Here is a 26,354-nt window from a genome sequence, read left to right on the forward strand (position 1 = left end):
TCCCATCCAGTTGTGTTGGGTCGTGATGGCACATGGCTTTTTATATATTAGGATTATTGCCCCTAGCTTGTTTGGCTCAGTGGATAGGGGTGTCAACCTGTGGACTGATGGGTCCTGTGTTTGATTCCAGTCAAGAGCACATGCCCGGGTTGCAGGCATGATTCCAAGTAGGGGGCATACAGGAGGCAGCCAATCAATGATTCCCTCTCATCATTGATGTTTCTATCTCTCTCTCCCTCTCGCTTCCTCTCTGCAATCAATAAAAATATATTTAAAACAAAAAAGAGTATTATTGACTATATTTCCTATGCCGTACTTTACATCCCTTATGGCTATTTTGTAACTACCCACTTGTACTTCTTAATCCCTCATCTTTTACATCCAGCCCCTTAACCCCTCCTCACTCTGGCAACCGTCAGTCTGATCTCTGTAGCTATGAGTCTGTTTCAATTTAGTTTGTTCATTTACTTTATTCTTTAGATCCCACATATAAATGAAATCATATGGTATTTGTCTTTCTCTGATTGACTTATTTCATATAGCCAATACCATCTAGGTCCATCCATGTTGTTGCTGATGGTAAGATTTTATTCTTTTTTATGGCTGAGTAATATTCCATTGTACATATGTACCACAACTTTTTTTATCCACTTGTCTATTGATAGGCATTTGGGTTGCTTCCATATCTTGGCTGTTGTGAATAATGATGCAATGAACATAGAGGTAACCTTCAGGAAACTCTTGATCATAAAAGTTAAGACATGATTTCTAAAAAGAATATTTTGTTTTCCAAGTGTTTGAACATATAACTGTTAAAGGTGTTTTCTGTACTCATCTACAAGGTCTTTGTTTCACAGTGTAGTTGTTCACTGATTAAAATAGATGATTTGGAGTAAAACAGACCTGGATTTGAGTCTTGACCCTGGTTCTTTGCTCCTGGGCCAGTAACTCCACCCCTGGAGGCCTCAGTGCCTCATCTATCACCACTAATGTGGTGAGGTTAAACAAATTAAATACACAGAGACCTAGAACAGTGATTAGTTCAGAAAGATTATTCTCCCAATGAGAATAGCATTCTCTATAGAATTTGTCATATTGAATACATTAACTTCATTTTTTCTAATTTTGTTCTATTTCACTTTGTTTGTATATGCTAGTTTTTAATATATAATATATCTTAAACCAAAAGAAGCTAAAAAGCATTTTGGTTATTGGCCACACAGTTAATAATGATGTCATTATTAACTTCTGCCAGGGTGACAAAGGGACTCAATTAATTTAATTTTGTAAAGCTTGAATTGTTGATTGCTTTTCAAATGTGATAAATTATAGCCATTACTATTAGTCATGATACACATAAACAAAATATCAACTGTTCAAAAAAGTTGTATTATTTTGTCATTAAACTCTTGGGTGTGTACCTTGAGAGCTTTTTTCCATCTTTGCTTGTAACCTGGTGATTTATATAAGTGGAAATTCTCAATTAAACAGAATATGGGATTACCTAAAACACCAAATTTTTTGATAATTTTAAATTCAGGTAAGTGTTCTTGTTTGGGGAGAATGAACACACACACACAAACACACACACACACACACACACACACACACACACACACACACACAAACACCCTTCCATAATGGCTCACCTTCTGTGGTCAAAAAGGGAAAGCCTGAGGGAGCCATCTCACTGTAGTAGAGATTCCTCCCTTTGCTGCCTGGGATGAAGAGCCATTTTAAAGTGGATGTGGCAAGAGGGCACAGGCAGCCTGTGTAGAAGGGGGACCTTGATTTGGAGGGGGAGAATCAACTGATTAGGTCTTTCAATGGCCCATTCCTCTTTATGTATAACAAAAATATCCTAAATACTCTCATACACCATTCTTTTTCAGAGCCTCCCTCATAATAGCAGTCAGCAAGGGTTTGTGAAAAGAATAAGTAGATAGTTAAAGCAATACTCTATAAAGGATGGTAAGAAATTTTACATCAAAGAATTAAAACACTTAGGTAGGCTTTCTGGGTACAATAAACAGTTCAAAAACACTGAAAGATGACCTCACTGGCTTATATCCAAGGTTATGGTCATAGCCATTTTCAGTGCATTGATTTTCTGGATGCTTTATTTGATAATAGCTGCTTTGGGAGACCTGATATTTCTCACTTGAAATTTCTGCATATAAAGCATTTTTCTTTATGAACAAACACAAAGTAGCTTGAACTATGTGACTCTGCATTTTGTTTAATACACTTTTTCTGATGAGTGGAAAATAGCAATCAAAATTCAATATCTGTAGTGGACCCTCCATACACATTTTAATTTCTCTTTATTACAACTCAGACAATGAAATGAATGGGAATAAGAAACTTAGAAACACATAGACCTTGGCTGGTGACTTTCTTTTAGGGTAGCCCTGCTTACTCTTTGCACATAAATTAGTTTGCACCTCTGGTAAATATCTTGCCACAGTCTGGGTAAATGGCCTTAACTCTGAAGCACTGTGAAAGATAAGCTTTATTCCTTTTTTAAAAAATTAGCAATTAGTTTACTGATAGTTGATTAGTAACTTCCTTGATCCAGTCACACAGTGAATGAGCAACTATATATTGAAGGCTTATTCCATGATGGATACTGTTTATTGTATTTTGGCCAACATAATCCTTATATAAAACTAATTTTTCTAGTTCTGGTTTGTTTTAGGAAAACTTTTTTAAAAAAATCTATTATTGTTGAAAGTATTACATATGTCCCTATCTCCCCTCCCCCCCACTGACTCCATTAGTCCTCCCCTGCCCTCTGCCTCAGGCCTTCACCACCCCATAGACTGTGTCCATGGGTTATGCATATACGCATACAAGTTCTTTGGTTGATCTCTTCCATCCCACATACCCACCCTCCCCTGCCTTCCCTCTGCGATTTGATAGTATGGTCCATGCTTCTATGTCTCTGGATCTATTTTGTTCATCAGTTTATTTTGCTCTTTAGATTCCACATATGAGTGAGATAATGTGATATTTGTCTTTCTCTGACTGGCTTATTTCGCTTAGCATAATATTCTCCAGGTCCCTCCATGCTGTCTCAAAGAGTAAGAGAACCTTCTTTCTTACAGCTGCAGAATACGCCATGATGTATATGTACCACAGCTTTTTTACCTACTTATCTAATGATGGGTACTTGGGCTGTTTCCAGATCTTAGCTATTGTAAATTGCGCTGCTATGAACATAGGGGTGCATACATTCTTTCTGATTGGTGTTTTGGGTTTCTTAGGATATATTCCTAGAAGTAGGATCACTGGGTCAAATGGCAGTCCCATATTTAATTTTTTTGAGGAATCTCCATACTGTTTTCCATAATGGCTGCACCAGTCTGTATTCCCACCAGCAGTGTACTAGGGTTGCCTTTTCTCCACATCCTCACCAGCACTTGTCATTTGTTGATTTGTTGATGGTAGGCATTCTGACAAGTGTGAGGTAATACCTCAGTGTCTGTTTAATTTGCATCTCACTATGATTAGTGACTTTGAGCATTTTTCATATGGCTCTTGGCCTTCTGTACGTTCACTTTGCAGAGTGTCTATTTAGGTCCTTTGCCCATTTTTTAATTGGATTGTTTGTCTTACTTTCGTTAAGTTGTATGAGCTCCTTACATATTTTGGATATAACTCTTTATCAGATGTATCATTGCCAAATATGTCCTCCCATATAGTGGGCTCCCTTTACATTTTGTTAATGGTTTCTTTTGCTGTGCAGAAGCATTTTTTAAAAATGTAGTTTCATTTGTTTATTTTTTCCTTAGTTTCTTTTGCCCTAGGAGATGTATCCACAAATATATTGCTATGAGAAATGTCTGAGATTTTTCTCCTTATGGTTTCTTCTAGGATTTTTATGGTTTCATGCCTTACATTTAAGTAATTTTATCCATTTTGAGTTTATTTTTTAATAATATTTTTTATTTTAAAATATGTTTTTATTGATTTCAGAGAGAAAAAGAGGAGAGAGAGATAGAAACATCGATGATAAGAGAGAATCATTGATTGGCTGCCTCATGCACACCCCCTACTGGGGATTGAGCCTGCAACCCAGGCATGTGCCTTTGACTAGAATCGAATCTGAGGCCCTTCAGTCCGCAGGCCAAACAAGCTAGTGCATTTTGAGTTTATTCTTGTATATGGTTTAAGTTGGGGGTCTAGTTTCATTGTTTGTATTTATCTGTCCAATTTTCCTAACACCATTTATTGAAGAGACTGTCTTGATTCCACTGTATGCTCTTGCCTCCTTTGTCAAATATTAATTGGATATAATGGCTTATGTTGATGTCTGGGGTCTCTGTTCTGTTCCATTGATTTATATGCCTGTTCTGGTGCCAGAACCAGGCTGTTTTGATTACAGTGGTTTTGTAGTTTAACTTGAAATCTGGTATTGTGATTCCTCCAACTTTGTTTTTCTTTCTCAAGATTGCAGCTGCTATTTGGGTATTTTCTGGTTCCATATAAATTTTTGGAGTATTTATTCTAGATCTGTGAAATATGCCATTGGTACTTTAATAAGGATTGCATTGAATCTATAGATTGCTTTGGGTAGCTAGGATACTTTAATGATGCTAATTCTTTCTATCCATGAACATGGTATATCCCTCCACTTATTTCTATTTTCCTTTTTTTCTTTTTTCAATGTCCAGTACAAGTACAAGTACAAGTCTTTTACCACCTTGGTTAAGTTTATGTCTAAGTATCTTATTTTTTTTCCCCAATGGTAAATGGGATTGCTTGTTTAGTTTCTCTTTCTGAGAGTTCATTATCTAATCTAATAAAAGAGAACATGCAAATTGACTGTACCTTTGCTATGCCCCAAGCCACACCCACCAGCCAATCAGAGCGACTATATGCAAATTAATCCAACCAAGATGGTGGCCGTCTGCCGCGGAGCTGGAGCAAGCAGGAGGCTTGGTTGCCTCGGCGATGGAGGAAGCCAAGCTTCCCGCCTACCTTGGCTGGCTGTGGCCTCCACTAAAGGCAACAAAGTTTCAATTATAGAAGATAAATAAATCCCAGATACCTGCTTCCAGCCAGCCTCCACTGGGAGCTTGGGTGGCTGGGGGCAGTGACCAGCCTGCAAACAGGCATCAGCCCCACACCCAGGCTGGCCAGGCACCCCAACGGGGACCCCCACCCTGAAGGGGCTGTGGCCAGCCTGCAAACAGCCATCAGCCCCTCACCCAGGCTGGCCACACCCTCATGGGGTGAGCGTCCCTGCTGGGGGTCTTGGCCAGCCTGCAAACAGCCATCAGCCCCTCACCCAGGGTGGCGACACCCTCAAGGGGTGAGAGTCCCTGCTGGGGGGCTTGACCAACATGCAAACAGCCCTCAGCCCCTCACCCAGGCTGGCCAGGCACTCTAGCAGGGACCCCCACCCTGAAGGGGGTGTGGCCAGTCTGAAAACGGCCCTCAGCCCCTCACCTAGGCTGGCCAGGCACCCCAGTGGGACCCCCACCCTGATCCGGGACACCCTTCAGGGCAAACCAGCCAGCCCCCACCCATGCACCAGGCATATAATAAAAGGGTAATATGCAAATTGACCCTAACAGCAGAATGACTGGGAATGACTGGTCACTATGACACACACTGACCACCAGGGGGCAGGCGCTCAATGCAGGAGCTGCCCCCTGGTGGTCAGTGTGCTCCCACAGGGGGAGCTCTGCTCAGCCACAAGCCTCTCCTGCCTCCTCAGCAGCGCTAAGGATGTCTGAGTGCAGCTTAGGCCTGGTCCCTGCTGGCAAGTGGACATCCCCCGAGGGCTCCTGGGCTGCCAGAGGGATGTCTGACTGCCAGCTTAGGCCCGATCCCCTGGGGAGCGGGCCTAAGCCAGCAGGTGGATATCCCCTAAGAGGTCCCAGACTGCGAGAGGGCACAGGCTGAGGTGAGGGATCCCCCCCCCCCCGAGTGCACAAATTTTTGTGCACCGGGCCTCTAGTTGGTGTATAAAAAAACATCGATTTTTGGGTGTTAATTTTGTATCCTGCTACATTGCCAAATTCATTTATTAAATCACGTAGTTTTTGGTGGAGTCTTTAGGATTTTCTATGTACAATATTATGTCATCTACAAATAATGAGAGTTTTACTTCTTCCTTTCCAATTTGGGTAGCTTTTATTTCTTCTTCTTGTCTGATTGTTGTGGCTAGGACTTCCAGTACTATGTTGAATAAGAGTGGTGAAAGCTGACATCCCTGTCTTGTTCCTGTTGTTAGGGGAAATGGTTTTAGTTTTTGCACATTGAGTATGATGTTAGCTGTAGATTTGTTATATATGGCTTTTATTTTGTTGAGATTTGATCTTTCTCTTCCCACTTTGCTTATATTTTTTTAAATCAAAAAAGGGTATTGAATTTTGTTGAATGCTTTTTCTGCATCTATTGATATGGTCATGTGATTTTTATCTTTCAATTTCTTTATGTGATGTTTATTGATTTATGAATATTGTACCAGCCTTGCATCCCTGGAATAAATCCCACTTGATCATGTTGTATGATCTTTTTAATATATTCCTGGATCTGATTTGCTAATATTTTGTTAAGGATTTTAGCATCTATGTTCATCAGGGACATTGGCCTGTGGCCCGCTGGCTGAGAGTTTGACAGGATCTGGCTAACTTTCCCACAGCAAAGCAGAGAATTGATGGAGAGGGAAAGAAACCTGCCCTCTATTCCTCCCCCAATTTGTACACGAGTTACCTGAAACAAACAAACAAACAAAAGATAAATCTCCAAAAATGTTTTAAACCTCATGTTCCATCCAAGGCAATATATAATACTTGGAAGAAATGCTCATTCTCCCTTAAGGATAAGCAGTTGTTCACTGCTCAAGCTGGTGGCTTTATTGTCCCTGTCATTGCTTCCTAGAAAGGCAATCTCTTGCTCTTCTGACCTAATTCTTTTTCCTTTCTGTTTCCCAGTCCAGAAGTTGTGCTTTCTATATGATAATCTTGCACTGAAGGATAAAGAGACTGAATTCTGACTTGTTGAATATGGATTTTCAGCATTATTGCAACATCTGAAAGGCCACGCAAGTCCTCATTCCAGGGCAGATTGACTTCCATCGACCACCTCTTCCTCTGACAATATGTTACAAAACCCAAATAGAATCTGAATGACATAATGGAATTTAAAAAAGTTATCAGAACCTTGTTTTGTCATTGGAGTCACAAGTAATAGCATCTTTTCAAGTTCTTTCATTTGACTTGTCATCCACTATTCCTTCCTCTTTAAATAATTGAATTATACTATTCACAAACAATGGAAATGTGTTCTTTTCTAAACTGCATATTTAGCAACATGCTCATGAGCAAAGATTAATTTACACAAAAGATCATCTCTGTGCCACATTATTGAGCCTCATTTTAAAAGTATTAGCTCCTTTCCTCCATTTGTTTTAAAGGGGACAGATTTTTGGAGTCATTCTTTCTGAAAGCTTAGAGAATGAGTCCTGCATGTGATGTTTCATTTCAGACTAGAGGCCCAGTGCACAAAATTCGTGCGGGGGTGGGGGTCCCTCAGCCCAGCCTGCACCCTCTCCAATCTGGGACATCCCTCTCACAATCTGGGACTGCTTGCTCCTAACCACTCGCCTGCCTGCCTGCCTGATTGCCCCTAACCACTTTGCCTGCCAGCTGGATAGCCCCCTAATCGCTCCCATGCTGGCCTGATTGATGCCTAACTGCTTCCCTGCTGGTATTATCGTCTCCAACTGCCCTCCCCTGCCAGCCTGATCTGCCTCAACTGCCTTCCCCTGTGGAGCTTAGGGGACTGGGGGACTCTAGCTGGATGAGGTGGGGCTGAGGGGACTGGGTGAGGCAGGGCTGAGGGGACTAGGGTACTGATGCTGGATGATGTGGGGCTGAGCAGACTGAGGGACTCTGGCTGGATGAGATGGGCTGAGAGGACTGGGGGACTGAAGCTGGATGAGGCACGTGGTGCCTGCTGCCCCTGGCCGGGCTGAGGGGACTGGGGGACTCTGGCTGGATGTGGCGGGGCTGAGGGGACTGAGTGCTGCCATCTTGTGGCTGTGGGCACCGCCATCTTGTGAGGGCGTGATGGTCAATTAGCATGTTCCCTATTTATTAGATAGTATACTCTGGTCTGGAATGTGTGTAGAGACAGTTATGATGAGTTTAAAACAGATGCCCACATAATCCAGGCCAATGGGTAGTCAGTTCTCCTTCCTCCAGCCTCTCTTATATACAGCTTCCTCAAATACCACATAGATCTTATATCATGAAGCACCACAGCTTCTCTAATACTTGAGCCAGTACCAATTACTGAGAACTCTCTCCAAAATCTTTGTGATTGGGTCTTACTGTGATTATTCAACTTTCTCAGTTTTTTTAATTAAAACATTTTAATGTTGACATAATTGCATGTGGCCCCCTTTTCCCTGCCCTTTGTCCACCTCCAACAACTCTGAGACCTCCCTCTTCCTTGGCCTTCACCAAACTATTGTCTGTATCCAGGGGGTATGCATATATATTCTTTAGCTAATCCCTTCACCTTCTTTATCTGGTCACCCCCAAAACCTCCCCTCAAGCATTGGCCAGTCTGGCCCATGTATCCATGCTTCTGGTTCCATTTTGTTCATCAGTTTATTTTGTTCATTAGATTCCACATATTAATGAGATCACATGGTATTTGTCTTCTCTTCCTGACTTAGCATATTACTCTTCTGGTCCATCCATGTTGTTGCAAAGGGTAAAAGTTCCTTCTTTTTTACACCTGCATAATATCCCATTATGCAGGTGTAAAAAATGAATGTGCCATAGCTTTTTTATTCACTCATCTACTGATGGGCACTTAGATTGCTTCTAGAACTTGGCTATTGTAAATAATACTGCTATAAACATAGAGATGTATATATTCTTTCTGAATGGTGTTTTGGGATTCTTAGGATATATTCCCAGAAGTGAGATTGCAGATAAAAACTCAGTTTCATTTTTTGAGGAAACTCCATACTGTTTTCCACAGTGGTTGCACCAATCATTCCAACCAACAGTCCACAAGGGTTCCCTTTACACCACATTCTCACCAGCATTTGTTGTTTGTTGATTTATTGATAGTAGCCATTCTGACAGGTGTGAGGTGATACGTCATTGTAGTTTTTATTTGCATTTCTCTGCTGATTAATGACGTTAAGCATCTTTTTCATGTCCTTTTTGAAGAAGTATTTATTCAGGTCCTTTGCTCATTTTTCAATTGGATTGTTTGTCTTCTTGCTATTTAGTTGTATAAGTTCTTTATATATTTTGGAAATTAACCCCTTATTGGATGTATCATTGGTGAATATGTTCTCCATACAGTGGGTTCTCTTTACATTTTGTTGATGGTTTCTTTTGTGGTTTCTTTTTAGCTTGATGTATTCCCATTTCTTTATCCTTTTCTGAGTTTTCCTTGTTCTCACAGATATATTGGCAAAAATATTGCTCTGGTGGAAGATGTCTGAGATTTTACTTCTTATGTTTTCTTCTAGTATTTTTTATGATTTTGTGACTTACATTTAAGTATTTTATCCTTTTTGAGTTCATTCTTGCGTATAGTGTAAGTTGGTGATCTAGTTTCATCTTTTTTGCATGTGTTTGTCCAATTTTCCCAACACTATTTTTTGAAGAGACTGTCTTGACTCCATTGTATGCTCTTGCCTCCTTTGTCAAATATTAATTGAGCATAATAGCTTGTGTCAAAATTTCTGGGTTCTCTGTTCTGTTCCAGTGGTCTATATGTCAGTTCTTGTGTCAGTACTAGGCAGTTTTGAGAAAAGTGGCTTTGTAATATAGCTTGATATCTGGTATTGTGATCCCTCCAACATTGTTCTTCTTTCTCAAGATTGCTGAAGCTATTCGGGGTCTTTTTTTTTTTTATTCCAGATGAATTTTTGGAGAGTTTGTTCTAGATCTTTGAAGTATGCCATTGGTATTTTAATGGGGATTGCATTGAATTTATAGATTGCTTTGGGTAGTATGGACATTTTAACGATATTGATTCTATCAATCCATGAACATGATGTATTCTTCCATTTGTTCATGTCTTCCTCTCTCTTTTTTAGCATCCTGAAATTTTCTGAGTGCAGGTCCTTTATCTTCTTGGTTAAATTTATTCCTAGGTGTCTTAATTTATTTTTCGTTGCAATGGTAAACGGGATTGCTTTTTTAGTTTCCTTTTTCTGTGAGTTCATTATTGGTGTATAGAAAAGCCATAGATTTATTAATTTTGTATCCTGCTACATTGCTGAATTCATTTATTTTTTATTTTTTTTAATCTTTATTGTTCAGATTATTACATTTGTTCCTCTTTTTCCCCCCATAACTCCCCTCCTTCCAGCTCCCACCCCACCCTCCACCCTCACTCCCCACCCACTGAGTTCATCCATAGGTGCATGATTTTTGTCCAGTCACTTCCCGCATCTCCCACACCCCTTTTCCCCCAAGAATAGTCAGTCCATTCCCTTTCTATGTCCCTGATTCATTATAGTCACCAGTTCATTCTGTACATCAGGTTATTTATTCACTTGATTCTTAGATTCATTTGTTGATAGATGCATATTTGTTGTTCATAATTTGTATCTTTACCTTTTTCTTCTTCTTCCTCTTCTTAAAGGATACCTTTCAGCATTTCATATAATACTGGTTTGGCGGTGATGAACTCCTTTAGTTTTTCCTTATCTGTGAAGCTCTTTATCTGACCTTCAATTCTGAATGATAGCTTTGCTGGATAAAGTAATCTTGGTTGTAGGTTCTTGGTATTCAGCACTTTGAATATTTCTTGCCATTCCCTTCTGGCCTGCAAAGTTTCTGTTGAGAAATCAGCTGACAGTTGTATGGGTATTCCCTTGTAGGTAATTGAGCCTCTTTCTCTTGCTGCTTTTAAGATTTTCTCTTTGTCTTTTGCTCTTGGCATTTTAATGATGATGTGTCTTGGTGTGGTCCTCTTTGGATTCCTTTTGTTTGGGGTTCTCTGCGCTTCTTGGACCTGTAAGTCCATTTCTTTCTCCAGGTGGGGGAAGTTTTCTGCCATTATTTCTTGAAATAGGTTTTCAATATCTTGCTGTCTCTCATCTACAACAATTAAGGCTTGGCTAGAACAAGACTGCGCACAGAGACCACAAGGGGGTGCACCAAGAAAGCATAAAAGATGCGGAGACAAAAAAACATGACAGAAATGGAGGATATGGAGCTAAGAATCGCAATTTTGAGGGCTTGCCATAAATTTGTGCAGAGCCTCACGAAAACTAATGAGACCCTCGATGCTACGATAAAGAAATTAGAAAGTAAGCATACACGGACTGAAATAAAGAATATTATACCCAATAGCAGACCAGAGGAGCACAAGAATCAAACCAAAGATTCGACAAAAAACACCCAATTGGAAAAGCAAAATGAAAAAAGAATCCGAAAGTGTGAAGATAGTGTAAGGAGCCTCTGGGACAGCTTTAAGCGGACTAATATCAGAGTCATTGGAGTGCCAGAAGATGAATTCATTTATTAAGTCTAGTACTTTTTTGATGGAGTCTTTGGAGTTTTCTATGTACAATATCATGTCATCTGCTAATAAGGACAGTTTTACTTCCTCTTTTTCAATTTGGATGCATTTTATTTCTTCTTCTTGTCTGATCGCAATAGTTAGTACTTCCAGTACTATGTCAAAGCCATAGGCAGCAAAATAGCAGACATTTGTCGTAGCAATATCTTTACTGATACAGCTCCTAGGGCAATGGAAACTAAAGAGAAAATAAACAAATGGGACTATATCAAAATAAAAAGCTTCTGCACAGCAAAAGAAACCATCAACAAAACAACAACAAAGCCCACTGCATGGGAGAACATATTTGCCAATGTTATCTCTGATAAGGGTTTAATCTCCAACATTTACAGGGAACTCATACAACTTAACAAAAGGAAGATAAACAATCCAATCAAAAAATGGTCAAAGGACCTAAATAGACACTTTTCAAAAGAGGACATTCAGAAAGCTGAGAGACATATGAAAACATGCTCAAAGTCACTAATCATCTGAGAGATGAAAGTCAAAATAACAATGAGGTACCATCTCACACCTGCCAGATTGGCTATCATCAACAAAGCAACAAATGACAAGTGCTGACAAGGATGCAGAGAAAAAGGAACCCTCCATCACTGCTAGTGGGAATGCAGCCTGGTGCAGCCACTGTGGAAAACAGTATGGCGTTTCCTCAAAAAATTAAAAATGGAACTTCCATTTGACCCAGTGATCCCACTTTTAGGAATATATCCCAAGAAACCAGAAATACCCATCATAAAGGATATATGTACCCCTATGTTCATAGCAGCACAATTTACCATAGCTAAGATTTGGAAACAGCCTAAATGCCCATCAGCAGATGAATGGATTAGAAAACTGTGGTACATCTACACAATGGAATACTACGCTGCTGTAAAAAAGAAGGAATTCTTACCATTTGCAACAGCGTGGATAAAACTGGAGGGCATTATGCTAAGTGAAATAAGCCAGTCAGTGAAAGATAAATACCACATGATCTCACTCATTTATGGATAATAAAGAACATTATAAACTGTTGAACAAAAATAGACAGAGGCAAAGAATCATCGAACAGACTGTCAAACTATAGCAGGAATGTAGGGGAGGGTGGGGGTGGGGGTAAGAGATCAACCAAAGGACATGTATGCATGCATATAAGCACAACCAACAGACGCAAGACATGGGGGCAGGGGTGAGGGCAAGTACCAGGGGGTAGGGGAGGCCAGGGGAGATCAATGGGGGGACAAAGGAGACATATGTACTACTACAGTTATTTGTAATACCTTAAACAATAAAAAAAGTCAATCTCATTAATGGCGGGGACATATTTTTTTTTGCTTATTGTAAGCCACTCCAGTATTTAATGCACCTCTGCTTATACTAGGGGCTTAGTAAATGCTTGTGTGAGTAAACAAATGAGAGAGAAAATATAGAGTTATAGTAAGTGCAAATTACAATAAATTTTATAGGCACAGTTTGAATTAACTGAAATTATTTTATAATATTTCCCTTCATTTTTGCTGTGAAAACACAGTAAATTAGGTTGCCAATTAGCCACCTAGGACAGAAAGAGGGAAAACATATATTTGTGTGATACTTAATTCTTCTAAGAGAATTGCATACAGAGTTAACCATCACATGAGTTGACCACCTAAACAGTTAAAATCACAAGGGAAAGATCTCTGTAAAGGGCAGTGCCTGAGTGGGAATCAGGGGCCTGGGTTTATTCCTGTATGTTCTGACTCAACCTGGATTTAGGCCTGTTATTTTTCTCAAAGCTCTTTTTCAAGTTAATGAAACATGTGTCTGTAGGAAAAGTGCCAAATAGAGCATCCCAAGACATAGGTTTGTGTCCTGAGATTGTCAATCACTATCTGGATGACCTTATGCTGCTTCATTTTAAAGCATCTCTCTGTAAGGTGGAGATAATAAAAACAGACCTTCCCTAACTTACATATAGGGCTTTGGTGAGAAAATAGTGAGGCAATGTGTCTGGCTTATTTTGAAAATGTTTAAGATTAAAGTGATTATAATTTACTAAGAACTATGCCAGACTCTGTGGGTACTGCAAAAGACCTTTGAGAACTTTCACAAAGCCTAAAATTTTGTAGGGAAAAAACACACACAATACACACGTGATCTAGTAAGATAGCAATGCAGGACAAAGTGAGATCATGAAGCAAAATAGGTTACCATGGATAAATACTCCTTCCTCCATGATGTCAGAATGTGATGCTCATTGTGAGTTAGTATCTCCAGTGAAAAGGTTGAACAGGAGATGAGTTTGCTGAACTGGGCCTTGTGGGTGAATAGAATCTGGCCAGAGGTCAGGACCAAAGATGAGGAGGTGGGTATATGATCATGGCACATCCAGGGACCATAGTGCAACTGGCCTTGCTGTGACTGAGTTCTGCTGTATCTGGCATGCAACTGTGGATTTAGGAATAAGCCCACAAGCTGCTTATCAGAGGAATCAAGCAGGTCCTCTCTATGAGAGAGCAATCAGTTTTAGTTGTTCATCCACTAATCAAATATTAATTGAACATACAGTGAACTAGATACTTTAGGAATTCGAGAGGAAGGAGGTACTTGAGTCTATAATCACTACTTTATTTTTTTAACATTCTTTAAATATATTTTTATTTATTTCAGAGAGGAAGGGAGAGGGAGAGAGATAGAAACATCAATTATGAGAGAAGATCATTGATCAGCTGCTTCCTGTATGACCCCTACTAGGGATCAAGCCTGCAACCCAGGCTTGTGCCCTGATGGGGATTTGAACTGTGACTTCCTGGTTCATAGGTCGACACTCAAACACTGAGCCTCACTGGCCAGGCTATAATCACTACTTTATAATCCAAGACTTTTTGCTGTCATTCATAAACTCATCAATCCAAAATAAGACTAGGAGGAAAAAAGTACAGAGATGTAAGCAGAAAAACTAAATTTAGCACTGGCATCAAAATTTTAAGAATAATGCAATCAATGTAAATCTGTATTTACCCTGGATATACTTTTTTTTAAGGCAGCTATAATGCAGGATAGCATATCTCAAATGTTTTGGTCTCAAAACTCCTTCACACATTTAAAAATTATTGAGGATTCTGAAGAGTATTGGTTTTGTGGGTTATATCTATATATATTTGTTGTATTAGAAATAAAAACTGAAAACAAAACATAATTCATCAATTCATTTAAAAATAAAATTAATAAACCTATTATATAATGTAAATACATTTCTATGAAAAATCATTATATTTTCTATAGCAAATCAAATAGTGGCACTGCTTTACAGTTTTGAAATCTCTTTTATGTTTGCCTTAGTAGAAGACAGCTGGATTCTCAGACATGCTTCTGCTTCAGCCTGTTATATCACAAACCAAGTGTCCTCTGAAAAACTCCACTGTGCCCTCATAAAAGGATGAAATGGAAAAGGGCAAACAACATCTAATTTTCCCTCATGCTTTATTGAGAAAAAACTAACATTTAACATTGTGTAAGTTTAAGGTATACAATGTGATGATTGATACACATATACATAGCAAAATATCTATACTAATAAAAGGGTAATATGCTAATTAGACCAGGTCAACCGGACATCTTCCTGACGTTCAACTTCCTTCCAGACAAAGCCATCGTGGTGGCGGGGGCCAAGGCAGAGGCAGTTAGGGGCGATCAGGCCGGGGTGGGGGAGCAAGCAGTTAGGGGGTGATCAGGCCAGCAGGGGAGGGCAGTTGGGGGAGATCAGGCCAGCAGGGGAGGGCAGTTGGGGACGATCAGGCCTCCAGGCAGAGGCAGTTAGGGGCAATCAGGCAGGCAGGCAGAGGCAGTTAGGGGCAATCAGGCAGGCAGGCAGAGGTGATTAGGAGCCAGCAGTCCCAGATTGTGAGAGGGATGTCCGACTGCCAGTTTAGGCCTGAGGAATCAGGCCTAAACCGGCAATCAGACATCCCCCAAGGGGTCCCAGATTGGAGAGGATGTAGGCCAGGCTGAGGGACAACCCCCTGTGCACGAATTTTGGGCACCAGGCCTCTAGTCTATAATAATAAAAGTGTAATATGCTAATTAGACTGGATGTCCTTCCAGATGAAGCTGTGGCAGCGGGGGCCAAGGCAGAGGCCCCCCAGCTGCCGTGGTGGTGGGGGCCAAGTCCCTTGCACGAATTTCATGCATTGGGCCTCTAGTTTACTATAATAAGGTTAGTTAACACATGCGTCACTTCGCATCATTATCATTTTGTTGTTCTTATGGTGAGAACATTAAAGCTCTGAATTCAGCTGCCTTCAAGTATATAATAGTCACCAAACTGTACCTTAGATTCCTGGAATTTATTTATTTTATACCTAAACATTTGTACCCTCTGACCAACTTCTCCCCATTTCCCCTACCCTTCATCCCATGGCAACTACCATTTTACTCTGTATAAATTTAATGATTTCAAATTCCACATATAAGTGAGATCATACAATATTTGTCTTTCTCTGTCTGACTTATTTCACTTAGCATAAAGCTCTATGGTTCATCCTTTTGTCATAAATGGCAAGATTTACTTCTTTTTTATGGGTAAATAACATTACATTGCTTATAAATATCTCATGTTTTTTATCCATTCATCAACGGACACTTAGGTTGTTTAGTGTCTTGGCTATTGTGAATAATGCTGCAATGAACATGGGGGTGCAGATATCTCTTTGAGAGAGTTGTTTGATTTCCTGTAGATATTTTATTAAGAAAATAGTATTGACTTCCTGAAAGTATCCCAGAGATCCTGGAACTTTGAAAACCACTGGTATAGAAGACAAAGCCATCAACCTGGAATTGGAAAATCCAAGTTTGGATCCCCTTTGACATTAAGCAAGCCACTTAATCTCTCTGAACTTTTTTCTATAAAGTGAACGTTATTATTATTTTATTAAAATATATTTTATTGATTTTTACAGAGAGGAAGGGAGAAGGATAGAGAGTTAGAAATATCAATGAGAGAGAAACATCAATCAGCTGCCTCCTGCACACCCCCTATTGGGGATGTGCCCGCAACCAAGGTACATGCCCTTGACTTGAATCAAACCTGGGACCCTTCAGTCCGCAGGCCGACACTCTATCCACTGAGCCAAACCAGTTAGGGCAAGTGAACATTATTTAATATAGTCCCCTTTAAAGAATTATCATGAGGAATATAAATAAGAATTGCTATACTGTTAGTAGTAAATATACAGTTGACCCATGAACAACACCTGTGCAGTTGAAAATCTATGTATAACTTAGTGGACCTCCACATATGTGGATTGTCAACCACCAGTTGAGACTTGGACAAGGGTTTGAACTGCAGGTGGCAGGGGAGTCAGTTGAATTGAGTGGGTCAATTGAAAACAATCTGCATATAAGTGGACCCCTGAAGTTCAAACCCCTGTTGTTCAAGGGTCAACTGTAGTATTGTCTAGCAAACAGAAATCATAGAGAAGAATGTTTGATAGCCTTCCTTAATGTGCCGAGTTCTTCAATTTTGTCTAAAAATCCTTCCTGTAGCTGAAACCTCCTACATCCCTTGCTTGGCTCTAACAGAAATGAAAACGATCTTGCTGTCATCCTTATAGCTTGGTTTAAAAATCGGTGCCTTATTTGCCTCTTTTGCACCAAGGTCTGTTAATAAGGAACCAGTTTATCAATCAATACAAGGCCTTGCAGAGTAAGACCATCTCCCAGAAAGGCTGATGATGAAATCCTCAGCTCTCATTTTCCATAACCAAGTAGCAAATGTTGAAAATTTAATGACCTTTTCTCTGGATGGTAACTCTTAAGTCAATTGCCAAGAGTACTGAGTAATGGGTGTGCAATGTGACATTACTTTAGAAAGTACATGAGGGTAGCCTTATGAAATCTGGGGCTTCTTTCACAGATGTTGGGAGTTCATGGAAATTAGTGTGAATGGCTTTCTCCCATGGCAGCTCCAATGAAAGATTTTCAAAGATCTTATTGCAAACTAAGATCATACTTATGCCATTATTTGTCTTATCAGGCAGAGAGTTCTTTGGTTTAAGCAATAGAAGGTTATTTGGGCTGATTTAGCAGAAAATGAATTTAATAAAATAATATTGGGGGGGTTAAACAATTTTTGAGAGGGCTAAAATTACAGGGGTAAAATTGCATTGGAGACTGGTCCAATAAGAAAATTTTTGCTGTTTTCCTTGTCTACTGGCCACCAGAGGAACAACATTAGAAGGTTTTGCCACACCAATGCCATTTCTATACCAGGACTCCATTATGCAACCACTGAAAACCTGACATCTCAGCTACCTCTATGCTCAGAAAAATTGAGTTGCCCACGTACCTTCTTTGTTCACTTTGCTCTTTTTCACATCACAGTTTTCCAGGGTGCTGCTCTTTGGTGGAACCTGGGCTATAAGCCAATGTCCTAGCTATAAGACAGGCTAGGAATTTGAGTTCTGCCTCTTGGGAATTTCCCCAAATATAGAAAGGCTAGTTGAAAGAGAGAGGCTATGATTATGACAGACACTTGTTTAACTTGACCTATATATGGCATGATTTGTAGCTGTTGCAATTGGGCTGGGCCAGAGAGATGCCTCTTCCAAAGATGGCAATGCTAGAATTACTGACCTCTTCCTATTTTCCTGCGATTATCCTCTTTTTCTGTCATTCCTGCAGTCAGAATATTTTTAAATATTTAACACTTAAAAATGAGTCAATCTGGAAATTACATATCAATAGCTGTGAACTCAAATGCTTATGAGGGTAATGTAATAATGTAGTTACTAACTGAGTTATGTAGTGGCGCTTAAGATAGGAAGAGTGGTGCTTGGCAAATTGGACAGAATCTAAGGACAATAAGGTTCAATTAAAAAATATACACACTATGCGAGCCAAACAAAGCATATCTGTGGGCTAGACAAGTTTTTAATTATTCAATTAGCTTGACATAAAATTGGAGCTTTAAATAAAGTTGCTGTGGGGTTCTTTTTTTATTCATATCTCTTATGGGCTTCTCATCTTGTCCTTGCTCTCAGGGGTCATTTCCCCGTACTGATAAACTGATGCTATTTCTACTACAAAACTCAAAGACATTTTTTGTTCTAGTTCCTAAGTCCTATGACCAAGAATGGTCTTTTTCAGCTTGGGTTTCAGATGTACTTCCCTTGGACTCAGATCAATGCTATTGTCACATAGGTGGATATGCTTTTATTCTGACAGTGCTTCTGGAGGAGGGAGAGACAGAAAGTCCCTAAATAACTACATATTTTTCTAACAAGGGTTAACCTTTTGTATTTTCCTCTTGTCTTAGCCACTCCCTCTTTAGCTGCTAGGATTCTAGAAGCTTCTTTACAGATCCACTTTCCAAGCCTTTCATCATCTGTCATTCTGGTTGGTCCAGACTAACAAACTTCCCATCAAGTTTAGGAAAACCTGAGATAAAGAGCTTTGGCTTTTGATTTCTCTCAGACTATTTGTAGTGAGTAATACTAAAAAGTTGCTCCTCAGTGGGATTTCATTTACTTCATCTTTTGAAGGTTGTTCATATCCTGAAATTTTAGCAATTTTGAAGGAGAACAATGGAGAGACATTTCTCTCGTCTAATTTCTGCTTCTGAATGTCCCATCTTCCCTAGTATAAGTATGATCTTAGTTTGCAATAAGATGAACTGATATCAGGTTAAAAGGCAGCTTTAACCAGAAATTCATCTGGTTGTTATTAAAGGATTATTTATCATTTTTATTTAAATAGCAGAAATAGAGCTAAATGATCATCTAGTAAAGCATATTCCTTTTACAGTTGATGAACCAAGGCAGAGAGATATTAAATACTTTGTACAAGTTTACACTGATAGGTAAAAAGAATGGGGAAAAAACTATATTTACAGATGTCCACCATGTGTCAATTGAACTGATTGAAAAAAATCTGCATGTACGTGCACCCTTGTTGTTCAAACCTGCATTGCTCAAGGGTCCAACTGTAGGTTGTCTAGCAGTCATAAATCATAGAAAAGAATGTTTGATAGCCTTCCTAAGTGTGCTGAGTTTTTCATTTTGTCTAAAAATCTTTACTGTGACTGAAACCTCCTATATCCCTCGTTTGGCTCTAACAGATGTCTGAAAATTTCATCCTCATAGGACCCCTAGGCAGAAATTATTATTCCATTTTACAGGTGAAGAAAACTTAGATTACATACCTCATTTTTATTAGGACCTTGGCCTCATGATCCCTAGTCTAATGATCCTTTACTTCAGTGTTTAGTTAGCTTTTTCTTTGCTTTTGTTTTATAACTAACGCTTTTTTGAATTTTAAGGAGGAAGAATGTTTACTCATGGAGAGCCTTGAGATGCACATGAACACTATGTGAGGGAGATCATGAACCTGCAAGCCAGCCAGTGTGGCCACCAGAGCAGCGCTAAGTTCTGAGAGGTGATAAGCTATGAGCATGGCATCAACTTTACGGGCACTTAACCATGGAAACAGTCACCTGCAGCTAGAACAGTTCAATGTGTACTACAATGAGGCCACTGGTGGCAAGTACATGCCCCATGCTCTGCTCATGGACCTGGAGCTGGGCACCATGGACTCCATGTGCTTGTGGCCCTTCCATCAGATCTTTAGGCTGGGCAACTTCATTTTTTGTCAGAGTGGTACCAGGAACAACTAGGCCAAGGGACACTACACAGATGATGTGGAGCTGGTTCACTTGGTGCTGGATGTGATGAGGAAAGAGGCTGCGAGCTGTGATCACCTGCAGTGCTTCTGGTTGACCAACTCCCTGGGTAAGGGGACTGGGTCTGGTATGGGTACCCTCCTCATCAGTAGGACCAGGGAAGAGTACGTTGACAGGATCATGAGCACCTTCAGCATGGTGGCCTCACCCAAGATGTTAAGATACCATGGTGGAACCCTCCAACGTCACCTTCTCAGTACACCAGTTGCTAGAAAACACAGAGGAAACCTATTATATGGGTAAGAAGGCTTTCTATGATATGTGCTCCAGAACCCTAAAGCCAACCACACCCACCTACAGTGGTCTGAACCACCGGGTGACAGCCATCATGAGTGAGCACACCACCTTCCTGCGATTTCCTGGCCTGCTCAATGCTGACCTTCCCAAAATGGATGTCAACATGGTGCCCTTCCCCCACCCACACTTTTTCATGCCCAGCTTTGCCCCCAAACAGCCAGGGTATCCAGCACTATGGGTGCTGACGGTCCCTGAGCTCATCCAGCAGATCATTCATGCCAAGAACACAATGATTGCCTGTGACCTCCACATGGCCATTATATACTGTGGCCACATGTCCATGAAGGAGGTAGACAAGCAGATGCTTAACATCTGGAATAAGAACAGCAGCTTTTTGTTGAATGGATCCCCAACAATATGAAAATGGCTGTCTGTGACATCCCATCCCCGGGACTAAAAATGTAAACACCTTGATTTTTAACAGCACTGCCATCCAGGAGCTGTTCAAGTGTATCACCTAGCAATTCATGGTCATGTTCTGGCACAAGGCCTTCTGCATGGGTACATGGGTGAGGACATGAATGAGATGGAATTCATGGAGGCTCAGAGCAACATGAACTACCTGGTGTCTGAGTACCAGCAACACTAGGACACCACAGCCAGGAAGGAAGGTGAGTTTGAGGAGGAGGGGTGAGGAGGAGATGGCCTAGAGCTCATGGGTACCTAGGAAAGCGTGGAAGCCATGAGAATTCTTTATTCACTTGCAACCTGTCCTCTGATAACCATGTCTCACTATGTGAACCTGCCCATCTTCCTGACTTGATATCACATGCTGCACAGACACCAACATTAAAGCTTTTTTTTTCACTATGAAAAAAGTACTGACACCAGAATTTAACCCAGAGTCTGACTGTGAGCCCCAGGTGAGGCCTAGGGTATCAGGATAATTTAAAACCCCATAGGAGACTCTAAGATGAGATCTGCTGCCCTACCCTTATCCTGAAGCTACAGTAGGGGCTGGAGAAGGTGATGGGCCAAGCTTTCTGTTTCTCTGATTTGGTTGGCCACCAGACAGGCAGACCCCTTGCTCAGGCAGTGTGGAGACTCTAACAGGGAATCAGCTACCCTGTTTCAGAACTGCCCCTGACTCTCAACTCTCTTCCCTTTGGGCTACATGTGTCTCCAACGTTGGGCCTGATCACCTTCTGTTTTCCTAGGGGTTTTTCTTAGCTTTTATGTTAGTTCTCAGATTCACCAATGGCACTTCTGTTAGGTTTAGAAAAGGCAGTCTGCAGTTCTGGTTAACTTGCCTTTGCAACATGACCTATCCCCTCCTTACTTTTCAACCTGGAAGTCTAAAGGAAAAACTGGTAGAAGCGAATAAGTCAGAAGGGCCCTGGTTATCGGTACCATGTGTATTTTACTTAGGATTATTATTCAATTGTAGGGGTAAAGGAAGGCACTGGAAAGAGAATGTCAAATCAGGGATTTGATTCTTAGCTAATAAAACAAGTTTTATCCTTCACAGGGTTGTTGTATGGATAAAATAAAATAATGTTTTAGGAGATGCCCATGGATGTTAGCTGAATTTGAACTCTTTCAGTATTAATAGGACAGAGCGTTAACTGACAGGAGGATCAGCTATATGAGAATACCAGAACCATCTAGTAGGCACTGTTACAAATACCACAGGCTTAGGTGTTCCTCAGTGGCCACAAGCCACACTTCAGTGTTCCCTTCTCTGTTAGGATTGCTTATTGGACTTTGTTAGAATTTAGTTTAGCGTTTATTAGATTTATTCTCTCTTATGCTTATACATAACACAATTTATGCAATTTACTTCATTTCAGCTTGAACTGGCTTGAAGTTGAAGCTGCTGGAACTTTTAATGTCAGGACATCTCATAGTTACTTTTGAGCTTATATTAGAATAAAATATCATTATTTCAGATCTGGCCCTGACTTCAACTTTTTCCAGGCTGAAATTTTGCCCTGGGAATTTAAGATCTACATGACAAAGAACAAAAGTTAGCCAACCAACAAACAAGACAACCTGGGCGAAATGGACAAATTCCTGGAAACATATAATCTTCCAAAACTGAATCAGGAAGAATCAGAAAACCTGAATAGGCCAATAACAACTGATGAAATTGAAGCAGTAATTAAAAAAATTCCAGCAAACAAAAATCCTGGGCCAGATGGATTTACAGGTGAATATTACCAAACATTTAAAGAAGAACCACCTGAATGGGTTTGGCTCAGAGTTTAGGCAGCCGTGGGCAAACTACGGCCTGCGGGCCGGATCCGGCCCGTTTGAAATGAATAAAACTAAAAAAAAAAAAGACCGTACCCTTTTATGTAATGATGTTTACTTTGAATTTATATTAGTTTACACAAACACTCCATCCATGCTTTTGTTCTGGCCCTCCGGTCCAGTTTAAGAACCCATTGTGGCCCTCGAGTCAAAAAGTTTGCCCACCCCTGGTTTAGAGCATCGGCCTGTGTACTTAAGGGTCCCAGGTTGGATTCCGGTCAAGGGCTCCTACCTTGGTTGCAGGCTCCTGGCCCTGGTTGCGGGTGTGCAGGAGGCAACAAATTAATGTGTCTCACACACATCAGTTTTTCTCTCTGTCTCTCCCTCTCTCCTCCACTCTCTATAAATCAGTGGAAAAAATGTCCTCGGTTAAGGATTAAAAAACAAACAAACAAAAAAGAACTAACACCTCTCCTCCTCAAACTATTCCAAAAAATCCAAGAGGAAGGAACACTTCAAAGCTCTTTTTACGAAGCCAGCATTATCCCAATTCCAAAACCAGATAAAGACACTACAAAGAAAGAAAATTACAGGCCAATATCCCTGATGAACACAGAAGCTAAAGTCCTTAACAAAATATTAGCGAATCAGATCCAGCAGTACATTAAAAAGATCATATACCAGGATCAAGTGGGATTTATTCTGGGGATGCAAGATTTGCAAATCAATAAATGTTATACATAACATAAACAAGTTGAAAGATAAAAACCAGATGATCATATCAATAGATACAGAAAATGCATTTGACAAAATCTAGCACCATTTTCTGATAAAAACTCTCAGTATAATGGGAATAGAGGATTCATATCTCAACATAATAAAGGCTATATATGACAAACCTGTAGCCAACATCATACTCAATGGGCAAAAGCTAAAAGAATTTCCTTTAAGAACAGGAACAAGACAGAGATGTCTGCTTTCACCACTCTTATTCAACACTAGGACCCAGTGCACAAATTCGTGCACCTTGAAAGGAATTGTGGGCCGCAAGGCTGCAGTGGGCACAGGGGCCGGTCTTGGCCCATCCTCTGCACCCCCACCTGGCCCCTCCCACCGCAGCCCCTGGTCCCCTATCTGCCAGCCGCCCTGCTCCCGCTGCTCCCAGGCACTGATGGCGCCGGCCCCACTCGCACTGCTGATGGCGCAGAGCAATTGCTGCTGCCCAGATTGCCCCTCAGGAGCAGGGGGAGGTGGAGAATCCCTCAGGGGAAATCGGAGACTGCAGCCGCCGCTTGCACCCACTGACCGTGCCGAGCAATCGGGACCGGTGCCAGGCGCTGGCAGCGGGCGCGAGCAGCAGCTACGGCACTGGCTGTGGATGTGAGCAGGGCCAGCACCGGCAGTTGGTGTGAGTGCCCAGCAGGACCGTGGCACATGGGAGCAAAGAATTTTCAGTAACCACCAGAGGCTCGCCCTGATGACAGCAACCAGTGCCCCGCCTTGGTCTGGCGCACCCACTCACCTGCTCCACCATCCCACCACAGCCAATGCCTGCCATGTTCTATGCTCTACCACCTGCTGCTGATGCCCACCATGTTCTGCATGCACCCCCCCGGTGGTCAGCACATGTTATAGCAACTGGTTATTCGGTTGTTTGGTTGTTCCGCCATTCGGTCTATTTGCATATTAGGGTTTTATATATAAAGATAATACTGGAAGTGCTAGCCACAGCAGTCAGACAAGAAGCAGAGATAAAAGAAATCGAAATGGGAAAGGCAGAAGTAAAACTCTCATTATTCACAGATGACATGATATTGTACATAGAAAATTCTAAAGACTACACCAGGAAACTATTAGACTTAATAAATGAATTCGGCAAGGTAGCAGGATACAAAATCAACATCCACAAATCAATGGCATTTTTATACACCAATAATGAACTCTCAGAAAAAAAAATTAAAAAAGCAATCCCATTTACCATTGCAACAACAAAAAATAAGATACCTAGGTATAAACTTAACCAAAGAGGTAAAAGATCTGTACTTGGAAAACTATAGGATACTGAAAAAAGAAATAGAGGAAGATACAAACAAATGGAAACATATACCATGTTCATGGATTAGAAGAATTAACATCATTAAAATGTCTGTACTGCCCAAAGCAATCTATGGATTCAACATAATACCTATTAAAATATAATTGGAATACTTCACAGAGCTGGAACAAATACTCCAAAAATTTATATGGGATGATAAAAGACCCCAAATAGCTGCAGCAATCTTGAGAAAGAAGAACAAAGTAGGAGGGATCACAATACCAGATATCAAACTGAACTACAAAGCTACAATAACCAAAACAGCCTGGTACTGGCACAAAAACAGGCATGTAGACCAGTGGATCAGAACAGAGACCCGAGGAGAAACCAAGATGGCAGCATAGGTAAACACGGGAGTTTGCTGTCTCGAACAACCACTTCAAAAATACAACTAAAAGACGGAACGGACATCATCCAGAACCACAGGAAAGCTGGCTGAGTGGATGTTCTACAACTAGGAGGAAAGAGAAAAGCATACCGAGGCTCAGAGGAGGAGCAGTGCTGAAGTAAAATACTAAGGTTCGGAGTGCATGTGGAGCGGGCTGGAGGGCTGAGGGCGCGGGTGTTTTCAATCGGGAGGGAGTCTCAGGCTCTGAGCTCCCAGTTCCGGGCGAGTCTCTAGGGACCAAGACTCATACGGGAAGAAAGCGGGGACTGTCTGGCATCGGTTCAGACTCGAAGGGCAGCTTTCTCTCCGAAGGGTCTTGAGCGACTACTGGACACTGAGAAGCAGAGCCTCTGAGGGCAAGACTGAGAGCAGCCATAATTGCTAACCCTGCCCTGTTGATCCGTGGGACCCGCCTCGCCCAAGCCCTGCAGGGAGGCTTTTGCTGGATAGCCTCAGGCAAAGGCTAGATTAGCACCTCCCTAGAAATCCAGGAGCCAGGAAGCCCAGAGGTCAGAGTGGGACCATCCAGCTTTAAGCTCCGTGGAACCATAAAAGACACACTCAGGAGGCAGACTCAGTGAGCACCAAAGCCCCATCGAAGCAAGTCTAGCCCCAGAGGGGTGTCTCCAGCACAGAAGTTCTCCCACCGCAGACACAGCTCATTCTCACAGCCAATTGACCTGGAGGTCAATTCCTCACAGTGATAACTACAACAATCAAGGCTTAACCACAAGACTGTGCACAAAGCCCACAAGGGGGTGCACCAAGAGTGTCTACCTTAGGTAATTGGGACACTTAGCACAGAAAGGCACTCTATCGACACAGCGAAGCATAAAAAAATGCCGAGACAAAGAAACAGGACACAAACAGCAGAATTGGAGGAAAGCAAACTGTTGGATATAGAGTTCAAAACCACACTTTTAAGGTCTTTAAAGAACTGTTTAGAAGCCCTCGAAAAGACTGGTAAGACCGCCGATAAATGTAGTGAGATCCTCAAGAAATCTAATGAGACCCTCGATGTTGTGATAAAGGACCAACTAGAAATTAAGCATACACTGTCTCAAATGGGAGAATATTATACAGACTCCCAACAGCAGACCAGAGGGTCG

The 26,354-nt window shown here is 41.1% G+C and overlaps 1 protein-coding gene and 1 pseudogene across 1 annotated transcript in view; one reads left to right on the forward strand and one right to left on the reverse strand.

Annotated features, from left to right (window-relative positions):
- Nucleotides 1-26,354, reverse strand: part of HTR2A (5-hydroxytryptamine receptor 2A) — an 89,101-nt gene that overhangs the window by 6,399 nt on the left and 56,348 nt on the right. The window lies entirely within an intron of this gene.
- LOC102417659 lies at nucleotides 19,909-21,203 on the forward strand (annotated as a pseudogene).

This window comes from Myotis lucifugus, unplaced genomic scaffold (assembly GCF_000147115.1).
Source record: "Myotis lucifugus unplaced genomic scaffold, Myoluc2.0 scaffold_7, whole genome shotgun sequence".
NCBI classification, from domain to species: domain Eukaryota; kingdom Metazoa; phylum Chordata; class Mammalia; order Chiroptera; family Vespertilionidae; genus Myotis; species Myotis lucifugus.